This window comes from Salmo salar, chromosome ssa24 (assembly GCF_905237065.1).
Source record: "Salmo salar chromosome ssa24, Ssal_v3.1, whole genome shotgun sequence".
Taxonomy (NCBI): Eukaryota; Metazoa; Chordata; class Actinopteri; order Salmoniformes; family Salmonidae; genus Salmo; species Salmo salar.
This window is the reverse complement of record NC_059465.1, coordinates 12367151-12380653: the sequence shown is the minus strand read 5'-3', so window position 1 is coordinate 12380653 and position 13503 is coordinate 12367151. Positions and strand designations below refer to the sequence as shown.

At 40.7% G+C, this 13503-nt stretch overlaps 1 protein-coding gene across 9 annotated transcripts in view; it reads left to right on the top strand.

The window, feature by feature from the left end:
- The window catches only part of LOC106585083 (autism susceptibility gene 2 protein), a 380813-nt gene that overhangs the window by 273492 nt on the left and 93818 nt on the right, over window positions 1–13503 (top strand). The window lies entirely within an intron of this gene.

Sequence of the window (13503 nt, the reverse complement as noted above, 5' to 3'; positions counted from 1 at the left end):
TATCTACTAGCAGGCCAGTAACCGCTGGTTCGAATCCCCGAGCCAACTAGGTGAAAAATATGTCGATGTGCCCTTGAGCTAGTCACGTAACCCTAATTGCTCCCATAAATCGCTCTGGATAAGAGCGTCTGCTAAATGACTAAAATGTCAACTTTATCGAACAAAACAAACATTTATTGTGGAACTGGGATTCCTGGGAGTGCATTCCGATGAAGATCATCAAAGGTAAGTGAATGTTTATAACACTATTTCTGACTTTTGTTGACTCCACAACATGGCGGCTATCTGTATGGCTTGTTTTGGTGGCTGAGCGCTGTACTCAGATTATCGCAAGGTGTGCTTTCACCGTAAAGCTTTTTTGAAATCTGTCACAGCGGTTGCATTAAGGAGAAGTTTATCTATAATCCTATGCATAACACTTGTATCTTTCATCAAAGTTTATGGTGAGTATTTGTGTAAATTGATGTGGCTCTCTGCAAAATCGTCGGATGTTTTGTAGGCAAAACATTACTGAACATAACGCGCCAATATAAACTGAGATTTTTGGATATAAATATGAACTTTATCGAAAAAAAACATACATGTATTGTGTAACATATAGTCCTATGAGTGCCATCTGATGAAGATCATCAGAGGTTAGTGATTCATTTTATCTCTATTTCTGTTTTTGTGACTCCTCTCTTTGGCTGGAAAATGGCTGTATGTTTTTTTGTGACTAGGCGCTGACCTAACATAATCGTACGGCTTTCACCGTAAAGCCTTTTTGAAATCAGACACTGTGGCTGGATTAACAAGAAGTTTATTTTTAAAATGGTGTATAATACTTGTATGTTTGAGGAATTTTAATTATGAGATTTCTGTTGTTAGCGTCCCACATATCCTAGAGAGGTTTTAACCTCTATGGGCTAGGTGGGACGCTAGCGTGCCACCCGTGGTGCACTCCATCAACAGCAGGTGCATTTCAAGAGCGGCAAATTTGAATCCAAATAAATGTCAAAATTCAAATTTTTCAAACATACAACTATTTTACACCCTTTGAAAGATAAACATCTCCTTAATCTAACCACGTTTTACGATTTCAAAAAGGTTTTACGGCGAAAGCATAAATTTAGAGTATGTTAGGACAGTACATTTACAAGAGTTGTGTGTAATGTTTTGTCAAGTCAAAGACAGGGTCACCAAAACCATAAAACCAGCTAAAATGATGCACTAACCTTTTACAATCTCCATCAGATGACACTCCTAGGACATTATGTTAGACAATGCATGCATTTTTAGTTCTATCAAGTTCATATTTATATCCAAAAACAGCGTTTTACTATGGCATTGATGTTGAGGAAATCGTTTCCCTCCAATAACCGGCAGTCAAGTCAGCGTCACAAATTAAATAATTAAAATTAGAAAACATTGGTAAAATATTATATTGTCATTTAAAGAATTATAGATTTACATCTCTTCAACGCAATCAACTTGCCAGATTTAAAAATAACCTTACTGGGAAATCACACTTTGCAATAATCTGAGCACTGCGCCCAGAAAAATACGCGTTGCGATACAGACTAGACGTCATGTTGGGGAGATCTAAAATCGAAAATACTATGTAAATAATCCATTACCTTTGATTCTCTTCATCAGATGTCACTTCCAGGTATCACAGGTCCATAACGAATGTAGTTTTGTTCAAAAAAGCTCATCATTTATGTCCAAAAATCTCCGTCTTGTTAGCACATGATCTAAGCCAGCCGGACTTCTCGTCATGAACAAGGGGAAAAAATATATTTACGTTCGTTCAAACATGTCAAACGTTGTATAGCATAAATCATTAGGGCCTTTTTTAACCAGAACATGAATAATATTCAAGGTGGACGAATGCATACTCTTTTATAACGTATTGGAACGAGGGTACCCAACATGAACTCGCGCGCCAGGTGTCTAATGGGACATCATCGTTCCATGGCTCTTGTTCGGTCAGATCTCCCTCCAGAAGACTCAAAACACTTTGTAAAGGCTGGTGACATCTAGTGGAAGCAATAGGAAGTGCCAAAATATTCCTCAGCCCCTGTGTTTTTCAATGGGATAGGTTTAAAGTCAATACAACACATCAGGTATCCACTTCCTGTCAGAAAATGTCTCAGGGTTTTGCCTGCCAAATGAGTTCTGTTATACTCACAGACACCATTCAAACAGTTTTAGAAACTTTAGAGTGTTTTCTATCCATATATAATAAGTATATGCATATTCTAGTTACTGGGTAGGATTAGTAACCAGATTAAATCGGGTACATTTTTTTTATCCAGACGTGCAAATGCTGCCCCCTAGCCCTAACAGGTTAAACAAATCAAAATATATTTTATATTTGAGATTCTTCAAAGTAGCCACCCTTTGCCTTGATGACAGCTTTGCACACTCTACCAAGGTCTAGTACAGGCTGAATAGAATGGACAACTGAGATGGAATGCAATATAACATTTTATTAAATATATTGGGGAATGATCCTCGGAGCCAAATGATGTGATGGCAGGTAGCCCTATGCGGGGCCCTATGTGGGGCTGCTGGCATCAAAACCCCCCTCCCCCAAATGAGTTCCAACCAATGACGGGCCTTATAAGGTTATTATAGCTGGTGGTGGTGCTGAGGTGGAGGGTTGTCGGTAAGAGAACATGGGTAAGTTTTACATATAAATACAGTGCCTATACAAATTCAACACCCCTTGAACTTAAAAATCCTACAGATCTACATAACCTACTCCACATTTTCAATGTGAAAGAAAGTTATAGAATATTTTCCCCCCAAAAATACAAAATAAACACTGAAATATCATAATTGGATAAGTCTCCACCCCCCTGAGTTAAAACTTGGTGGAAGCACCTTTGGCAGCCATCCCACTGTGATTCATTTTCATGAAGATTCTACTAGCTTTGGTACTGTAGAATCTTAATGAAAAGGGCCTTCAGAAAGTATTCATACCACTTGACTTATTGCACATTTTGTTGTGGTACAGCCTGAATTCAAAATGGATTAAATAAAAATGTTTTTAGAAATGTTTGCAAATTTATTGAAAATGAAGTACATAAATATCTAATTTACATAAGTATTCACTCCTCTGAGTCAATACTTTGTAGAAACACCTTTGGCAGAGATTACAGCTGTGAGTCTTTCTGGGTAAGTCTCTAATAGCTTTCCACATCTTGATTGTCCAACATTTGCCCATTATTCTTTTCGAAATTCCTCAAACTCTGGTCAAAATGGTTGTTGATCATTGCTAATCAAATCTTGCCATAGATTTTCAAGTAGATTTCAGTCCAAACTGTAACTCGGCCGCTCAAGAACATTCACTGTCTTCTTGGTAAGCAACTCCAGTGTAGATTTGGCCTTGTGTATTAGGTCATTGTCCTGCTGAAAGGTGAATGAATCTCTCAGTGTCTGGTGGAAAGCAGATTGAAACAGGTTTTCCTCCAGGATTTTGCCTATGCTTAGTTCCATTACGTTTCTTTTTTATCCTGAAAAACTCCCCAGTCCTTAACGATTATAAGCATAGTTATAACATGATGCAGCCACCACTACGCTTGAAAATATGGAGAGTGGTACTCAGTAATCTGTTGTATTGGATTTGCCCCAAACATAAGAGTTTGTATTCAGGACAAAAAGTTAATTGTTTTGCCACATTTTTTGCAGTATGACTTTACTGCCTTGTTGCAGGATGTATGGAGGAAGTTTTGTGCCAACAAAAATAAAGGGTTAAATATGTGTCCAAAAAAACATGATGTGCGACATATGGCTAGTTTCCTGAAACTAGTCACGTGTAAAAACATCTATATATATTTCCTGAGCTTTCTTATATCTCCTAGATATAGGACAGACTCTTCAAAACCTTAGTCAAAATATAAATCATAAGGAATATATTTTTTGTCATTTATGATTGTGTTATTCAATGCATTTCTATGGGCTATAGTAATAAAGGCCAAATTCAATATTTTATCAAATCATTTTCAAAAAACAATTATACCTACTGGGGCCCTAAAATTCAAAATCAAATAGCTAAATGGTATCATGTACTAACCAAAAAAGTGTTAAACAAATCAAAATATATTTTAGATTTTAGATTATTTAAAGTAGCCACCCTTTGCTACTTTAAAGGCATTCACTCAACCAGCTTCACCTGGAATGCTTTCGCAACGGTTTTGAAGGAGTTCCCACTTATGCTAAGCACTTGTTGGCTGCTTTTCCTTCACTCTATGGTCCAACTCATCCCAAACCATCTGAATTGGGTTGAGGTTGGGTGATTGTGGAGGCCAGGTCAACTGATGCATCATTCCATCACTCTTCTTCTTGGTCAAATAGCCCTTACACAGCCTGGAGGTACAGTTGAAGTCGGAAGTTTACATACACTTAGGTTGGAGTCATTAAAACTTGTTTTTCAATCACTCCACAAATTTCTTGCTAACAAACTATAGTTTTGGCAAGTTGGTTAGGACATCTACTTTGTGCATGACACAAGTAATTTTTCCAACAATTGTTTACAGACAGATTATTTCACTTATAAGTCATTGTATCACAATTCTAGTGGGTAAGAAGTTTACATACACTAAGTTGACAGTGCCTTTAAACAGCTTGGAAAATTCCAGAAAATTATGTCATGGCTTTAGAAGCTTCTAATTGACATAATTTGAGTCAATTGGAGGTGTACCTGTGGATGTATTTCAAGGCCTACCTTCAAACTCAGTGCCTCTTTGCTTGACATCATGGGAAAATCAGCCAAGACCTCAGAAGTTTTTTTGTAGACTTCCATAAGTCTGGTTCATCCTTGGGAGCAATTTCCAAATGCCTGAAAGTACCACGTTCATTTGTACAAACAACCGTATTCAAGTATAAACACCATGGGACCACGCAGCCGTCATGGTGCTCTGGAAGGAGACGTGTTCTGTCTTCTAGAGATTAACGTACTTTAGTGCGAAAAGTGCAAATCAATCCCAGAACAACAGCAAAGGACCTTGTAAAAATGCTGGAGGAAACAGGTACAAAAGTATCCATATCCACAGTAAAATGAGTCCTATATCGACATAACCTGAAAGGCCTCTCAGCAAAGAAGAAGCCACTGCTTCAAAACTGCCATAAAAATGCCAGGCTACGGTTTGCAACTGCACATGGGGACAAAGATCATAATTTTGGTGAAATGTCTTCTCGTCTGATGAAGCAAAAATATAACTGTTCTGCCGTAATGACCATTGTTATGTTTGGAAGAAAAAGGGGGAAGCTTGCAAGCCGAAGAACACCATCCCAACCGTGAAGCACGGGGGTGGCAGCATCATGTTGTGGGGGTGCTTTGCTGCAGGAGGGACTGGTGCACTTCACAAAATAGATGGCAACATGAGGTAGGAAAATTACGTGGATATATTGAAGCACCATCTCAAGACATCATTCAGGAAGTTAAAGCTTGGCTAAGGTGTATGTAACCTTCTGACTTCAGCTGTATGTTGGGTCATTGTCCTGTTGAAAAACAAATGATAGTCCCACTAAGCGCAAACCAGATGGGATGCTGTGATAGCCATGCTGTTTAAGGTGCATTGAATTCTAAATAAATCACAGACAGTGTCACCTGCAAAGCACCCCCACCACATCACATTTCCTCCTCCATGCTTCACGGTGGGAACCACACATGCGGAGATCATCCGTTTACCTACTCTGCGTCTCACAAAGAGGTTGGAACCAAAAATCTCACATTTGGACTCATCAGAGCAAAGATCAGATTTCCACCGGTCTAATGTCCATTGCTCGTGTTTCTTGGCCCAAGCAAGTCTCTTCTTCTTATTGGTATCCTTTAGTAGTGGTTTCTTTGCAGCAATTCGACCACGAAGCCTGATTCACGCAGTCTGCTCTGAACAGTTGATGTCGAGATGTGTCTGTTACTTGAACTCTGTGAAGCATTTATTTGGGCTGCAATCTGAGGCTGGTAACTGTAATGAACTTATCCTCTGCAGCAGAGGTAACTCTGGGTCTTCCTTTCCTGTGGCGGTCCTCATGAAAGCTAGTTTCATCATAGCGCTTGATGGTTTTTGCGAAGTTCTTGAAGTTTTCCTCATCGACTGACCTTCAAGTCTAAAAGTAATGATGGACTTGATGAGTTGAAGGACCATTTTTTCAGGGTTACAAACCTTTTCGATATACAGACGTTCGATTTAGTTTATTCTACCTGTTCTTTGGAATTTTTGAAATTGGCAATTCCACATTGAATACTACATAGTGATGAATTACAGCTACAACATCTGTTTGGTGAGTAGTCCTAGACTTAATGATTCTGATAAATACTCTCTTTGTCTTTATCAAACTGATGTTTTTGCATATTTACAGTGTGGAACCTGTCTATGTTTAGGGGGGTTATAGCCTAGCTATAAGCTAGCCAATTCTAAATGGCACTAGCAGTTAAGCGGAAAATATTCAAAAATTACAGCTCGTTGTTGCAACACATATTTCCCTCCATCAATCAATCAGTCCCTTTTGAATTTGTGATAATACTGTCGACATTTGGTAAGGAATTTAGCTTGTGTATCCCATCAATTAGATACATTTTTGTTAGATACCAGTGGTGTAACTAGTACTTTCTAAGTGCACTGAATCAAAACAGTAGCATGCCGGAGGGAAGCTAAAACTTTCCAGTGTGCAAAACCATACAATTGCACCCCTATTTTGAAAGTGGGGATGCAGCTGCTCAGTTTGCTCCATTCATAGGCACAATGTCTTGAGTGTGAAGCAGAAAGCATGTAATACTTTATGTTGTATGTATCCGGTATAATCACAGTATTGTGGGAGCACCTCCTCTAAGAGTATGAATTAGACTGTTTGAGATGGTTTGAATCCTAAGCAACCTGCCTACAATAAGAACAAGAAACCAATATAGCTACTGTAGTAGGTCAAAAAAAGCAGGCATTGTGATGTTTGTGTTGTGGTGGTCCCATGTGGCTCAGTTGGTAGAGCATGGCACTTGCAATTCCAGAGTTTGTGGGTTTGATTCTCACGGGGGACCTGTACGAATAAATGTGAAAATGTATGCACTCACTACTCTGGATTTGCCTCTGCTCCTAAAATGTCTAAAATGTCAATGTTATGTGAATTTCCTTTCTTTTTTGGCTTCAGACCAATGCCTACTTCTCACTTAGTTTTTGTGTTTAATTACCTTTGGAATCAGATGGAATGTGGTTCTAGATTAAGTAACTGTTATGGAATGTCTTCTGTCTTCCATCAGTCACCCAATCTCATTCCATACTGGCCTCAAATACATTTTTATCTGAGTCCAAAATACCCTGTGAAAGTAACTGCCTCTGTCGCTTTACTTTCATATCATGCCCCCTAATCTTTTGAATAGACTTGACGATTATATCACCAAATTCGTGACAACGCAGTCATTTCAGATATATATAAAATTGTATTCGTGTGTATGGATGAATTGACTTCTGCCAGATGCCTTTTATGAAGTTTTTGCACTGAAGATCCATTTTGCCATGTTTTTGCCCATTGAATGTCATTCAAAAGCCTACAAGAGCTTTAAAAACTACATGGCTACTTCCTGGGAAATGACACGTCTCTTGCGTACTGTATTGTATTTGTTGTTATTTAGTACATCAATTGGTTAAGATATTGAGACATCATGGCTCTACATTTAAAAGGCAAGAGATTTTCATCTTCTCCTGGCCATTTTGTAGTCTAGTATAATGATCACTCAATGGCGCCCTCTGTATCTCTCCATAAAATGCCACACGTGATACACTCTGCACTCAATACATTGTGTTCCTTTCAGTGTGGAGGCATGTTGTTAGCCATGCTCTCACCGCTAATTTAAAATCCATTTGAGCTGATAGGGCAGTTGACTAAAACACAACCCTAACGGTCGTTAAAGTGGGTGCCTGTGATTTTCTGTCCTTTAGATAACATGCAGCCCAATTTGTATTCCATAACTACCACTCTCCCCCCTCCCTCCTGCTCCGCCGCCCTGCGCCATCCCCGGCCGGCATCAAAGACAATTACTGTCGACATCACGTCAAATTACAACTGTTGGTTTGCTTGTTTGTCTCGTTATATGACTTGAAACTGCCATCTCCCATCTAGGAAGGTCCCCTCCCATCTGCTCTCCTCCCTCTCCCCACCCTTATGGGCCTGCCGCACAGCACAGCAACCAACTCCCACACGCAAAAACACACACAAACACACACACTCATCTCCAGCTTGGAGAAGAAAAGGCACTTCCGCCGACAGCCTAATGGACTCATTTGTAATTGTGAGTGAGGAAAAACGAATTTTTGGATGCATTATAATTTGACAGAGACTGGCAGCTCAGAGCCAGACCATGATGCCTGAAACATCAATACCTCCTTCTTTTTCTACCCATTCCTCACACTACACACTTCACTCCTCTTTTCCCCTTCAAACGCTTCCTTTCTTTTCTCCTTAGGGGGTAGAAGAAAGGAGGGTGAGATAGAGGGATGAGATATGGGAGAGATGTGTTTGGCACATTCTGTTGTGGCTGAAAGCTCCCATGCAGGCAACTCTGTCATATTTGTCCTCCCTATTATCTTTACAGGGAGTCCACAGGGGCCTCTACATACAGAAGATCTCTCTCTCTCTCTCTCTCTCTCTCGCCATGCTGTTTGAAGTGCAGGACAGATGGGGGCCCCTGGGACTGTTAAAAATGAATAGGGAGGCTAGTTATAGGAGAGAAGTTGCGTTAGAGCCCTCCTCCATAAGTTATTAATCAGGGGCCCTTAGTGGTAGGAAAATACTGCAGAGTGCTCCCTTAATGTAGCATCTGATGACTTTTAGAAGCTGTTCCAGGAAGTGCAGTTGTAAAACAGAGGGAACATTAGCAGCAGGGTCTCCTTAGAGCCCTGCACGGGCATGAATTTTAAGCCCGAGCCCTACACATGCCTGCGGCGTTTGCTCTGCATGCGCTCTAGTTACCAAAAGTCATAAACCCCGCCTATTTTCTACAATCTCCCTTCTTAAATCTGATTTTAAACCTAACCCTAACCTTAAAGGGATACTTCAAACTGCACTCAGAGACATACAAATGTTATCCACGAGTTTATCTGACACATAGGAAGTAGATAAAGGGCCTCATTGCCAAAATCCCGAAGTACCCCTTTAACCCCAACCAAAAGCTTTTTTTTTTTTCATGAATTTTTACGATATACCCAATTTTGACTTTGTGGCTCTGCTCAATGACGAGAAATGTGAGAGCAGTTAGCTACAGTTGCTACTTTTCGTCATCTCTAAACTCGAGGAACATTATACTTTTCTGTGAAATAATCTCTCCTGTTTTATATTTGACGAGGTTGAAGCACTTCTGACGTCATGTTATGATCTTAGTAAGATATGATTGCACTGTGCAGCAGAGCACGAGCAAATGGTTCAGCTTCAAATTGTTAGTGATCAATGTAGTGACACCCGAGCCGTACCCCTACCCTAGTTATTGAGAAAAAAATAGGCCCTACCCGGCCATAAGCCGATGCCCTGTATAATGTCCGGACCTGTCGGGTTCGGTTTTGGGTAGCAGAACTCTAGGTCTCCCAGGAATAGAGCATAGGTTGATGAATACAAACAGGCCCTTTCTCCTTTCCGTCTGTCTGTACCCACAATGTATTTGTTTATTTGGATCCCCATTAGCTTTTGCAGAAGCAGCAGCTACTCTTCCTGTGGTCCACAAAAAACACAAAACATGAACAGTATCAAAAAAACGGGTACACTGATAGACAAGGACAGTCACACACATTTAAAATACAATGAAATACAAACAATACAACTAACAAATAATACGAACAATGTATAATGTCTGTGTTAGTGTGTCTGTGTGTGCGTGTTTGTGTCCCCTCACAGTCCCTGCCGTTCCATGAGATTTGGTTTAATCTGTTTTTTTAAAGGTCATTTTGCTGTTTGCTTGAGTAATTGGAGATGGAAAGGAGTTCCTTGGCTCTGTATAATGCTGCGCTTTGCCGTGAATTCGTTTTGGACTTGGGGACTGTGAAGAGACCCCTTGAGTCTTGTGGGGTGTCTGAGCTGAATGTTATTTGATTGTGCAGACAATCTGGTCATTTTCATCACAGTAATATTTCTCATAAAAACTAGAAGAGATGCAGTTATTCTCTTGTCAACCCGGAAACACTGGGATGCATGTTGTTGATGTTAGTTCTGTTTGTGCAGTTAAGGGCAAGGTGTGCTGTTCTTTTTTGAGCCAGGTACAGCCTTGCTAGATCATTCTTAGTATTTAAGACATGTTTATTATTATTCACCCATTCTGATACTGACTGTAACTCCTTATTTAGAATTTCAGTGAGCTCACTGACTTTAGGTGCTGACATGTAGAGTGCGTATTCATTCACATACATAGTCATTCTAGCTTTGTGTATGACCAGCGGCAAATCATTTGTAAAAATAGAGAAGAGTAATGGCCCAATGCAACTGCCCTGAGGGACACCGCACTGTACATATCTGATGTTAGAGAAGCTTCCATTGAAGAACACTCTCTGGGTTCTATTGGATAAATAACTCTCCAACCATGTGATGGCGGGTGATGAAAGCCATAGCAAGTGAGTTTCTTCAATAACAATTTATGATCAATAACATCAATGGCTGCAATGAAATCTGACAATACAGCTCCAACTATCATCTTATTATCCATTTATTTTAACCAATTATCTGTAATATGAGTCAGTGCAGTACAAGTTGAGTGCCCTTCTCTCGGGTGGCAGGTAGCCTAGTGGTTAGAGTGTTGGACTAGTAACTGAAAGGATGCAAGATTGAATCGCCGAGCTGACAAGATAAAAAAATCTGTTGTTCTGCCCCTGAACAAGGCAGTTAACCCACTGTTCCTAGGCTGTCATTGAAAATAAGAATTTGTTCTTAACTGACTTGCCTAGTTAAATAAAGGTATAATATATTTATATTTTTTTTTAATAAAAAAAATATGCATGCTGAAAGTCAGTAGTTAACTTGTTCCCAAGCCAATGATAGCTCACCTGGTGCTGGGTATAGAGGGTATTGGGTACAGGACAATCTGTGCCATCATGATCGGGACAGGGAGTGCATGGTGAGAAGAGTCATAGTGATCTCAAAGCAATGGGCAACAAACATGAATAAAGCACTACTAAACATGATGACCAAAGATGAAACCTTGATGGGTAGACTTTCCAGTCTAAAAACTCATGAATGTTTACCATGATGGCAGCTGCAATTTGCTCTGATGAAGGGTAATTTCACAACAACTATTCAAGACATTTACTATGTGGAAATAAAATCCTCAAAGTAGCTGTGCTCTGGACTAGACTGTACAGTGAAATGAAATCCATCCCTCTGCCTAGTTGCATTCTGTCACGGATGACTCATCCGGATCGTATGAGGGGAGAGAGCTCTGTATTCCGACTCCCCCTGACCTCTGACCTCCCTCAGAGTGGTGTCAAGGACGTAATGGCCAGAGCAGCGCCCCTTTCATCTGCGCTCCGCTGGCACGGCAACCCCTCTTAACACCAAGGGAGTAATGGATACTGATCTGATCATAATGTTAATAAAGGGCAGCAAATTACATGGCAGGTTCGTTTTGTGTTAATTGCTCTCCCTAGGCCGTGCTAGCTGTGCTGTGTGTCTCCTGAGCATCTGTCGTTGGACCTAATCCACATGGCCCAGGACCCCAGCCACAGATATGACAAGGTCTGGTGGCAGGTAGAGCTGCCTTCGTGTCTGCTTTCATTTCACTGTGGTAGAATAGAGAGGGCCACCCATGATTATATCATAGGAGGGGCACTGTATTGAGGCTCTTTCTTAGTTTCGACCTCCTTGTAGAGACTACCACTGCTATACTACTAGTGCAATATTGGCCCCCATGTTGTTGATGCGGAGGCGGCCATTTTGTAGAAGTTATTGTGCATCGCATTACAATGCATCACAATTAGCATATCACAGCATTTCTCAATATTAAGTTAATGGCTTGTGACCGGTGTAATTAATAAGAATTCCTTTTAAATCCTGTCACTTTATGGACCCAACATCCCACACACCCTAAAATGGAGATCAGCTGAGATCCAGACAGACAGACATTTTATAAGGTCACCATATGACAAAGTGTACCTTTTGACTCTTCTACTGTTGTCTGAGTGCAATCTTTTAAGATGTCTCCTCATCTCTTCACAGTCTTTTATACCAGCTGGTTATAGCACTGTTTCCTGTAAATGTCTCTCTCTATATATCCAGACAGTGGCGACCTTGTGGCGTGGCCCTGCACAATGAAAATCCTAAACACTCTTCACCATCCCCCAGCTTGACTCCCTCTTTGGTGGCGCTGGTGTTGGGGGGGGGTTGAGGTTTAGGTATGGTATGATTTTTAATGTGGCGTGAAAAAGACTAGGTTGTTATGTAGAAGAGCGTAGCAGAGCAGAGCTTCACGCTGTGTTTTAACGCTGTCGTTGGTCCTTTTTTTTTAACCAGCGCCTCGTGATTCGCTCTGTACCCTATAATAACATGGTAGTTGGGGATTTGCATTAAATTGACTGAGGCCTTTACAACGGCAACCCCTGAAGTGAGTTCATAAAGTGTGTCCATGTGTGTTGCATTCTCTCTATGGAGACAAGGAGTAATAACATCTATTGTTGTGTTGCTACTTTGAGAAGGGCAGAATTCCTATGTTCAGTTTTAGCCCCTCCACTTTCAGTCTGGCAAGCAAATTATTTAGATACCCCCATCTCCTTTAAGAGTAGCCTATGAATTCATTACAGTTCAACCCCCACGTCCGAAGGCAGTTTACCGGAAGAGAAAGAGACTAAGAGGTAACGGATAGTGTCATTCAACCATAGCTATTATATTGGATCACAGTGTACTGCATGGTTTCTCTGTAATGGAATCAGCATGCTTGATTACATGGATTCAGATCTAGATTGTATTGGATGATTGTACTCCGCTGCATTAGCTAGGCAGAGCCACCAAGACGTCCTCTTACGGTGGCTCTTCTGAATTTTTTTTTTTTAAAGCCTTTCGTTTTTAATGATTGCTACAAGGCCATGGCATTTATGTATACCCATGCTGCGTGTGTGTGTGCATTTCTGTGTGTGTATAGGTGTGTAAAGTCGTGGTTCATCTATAACAGGGGTAGGTAACCGAACCTGGAAGACCAGGTGTGTTGAACATAAGCAATCACTGAACTGAAGAATTAGCTCAGTTGGTCAGGTGTGGTGCCTAGTTGGAACAAAATCCTTGCAGTAGCTACGGAACTCCAGGAACAGGGTTACATACCCCTGGTCAATACAATCTCCAGAGAGTTGAGGGCTAAAGAGGGAGTGGGGGATGGTGGGGTAGATGGGTAGGAGCTCCAGCAGTTTGAGTGATGTGTTTGGGTAAGGGAAGGTGGAGAGGGGGGGTTAACAAGCTCTAGATTGTTAGTGACAGGCAGATACTTCAACACTTAAAGTAGAAAGTTAGATTTAATCACAGACCTGTCATTTGTTATTTGTCTGCCTCCCTCCAGCAGGG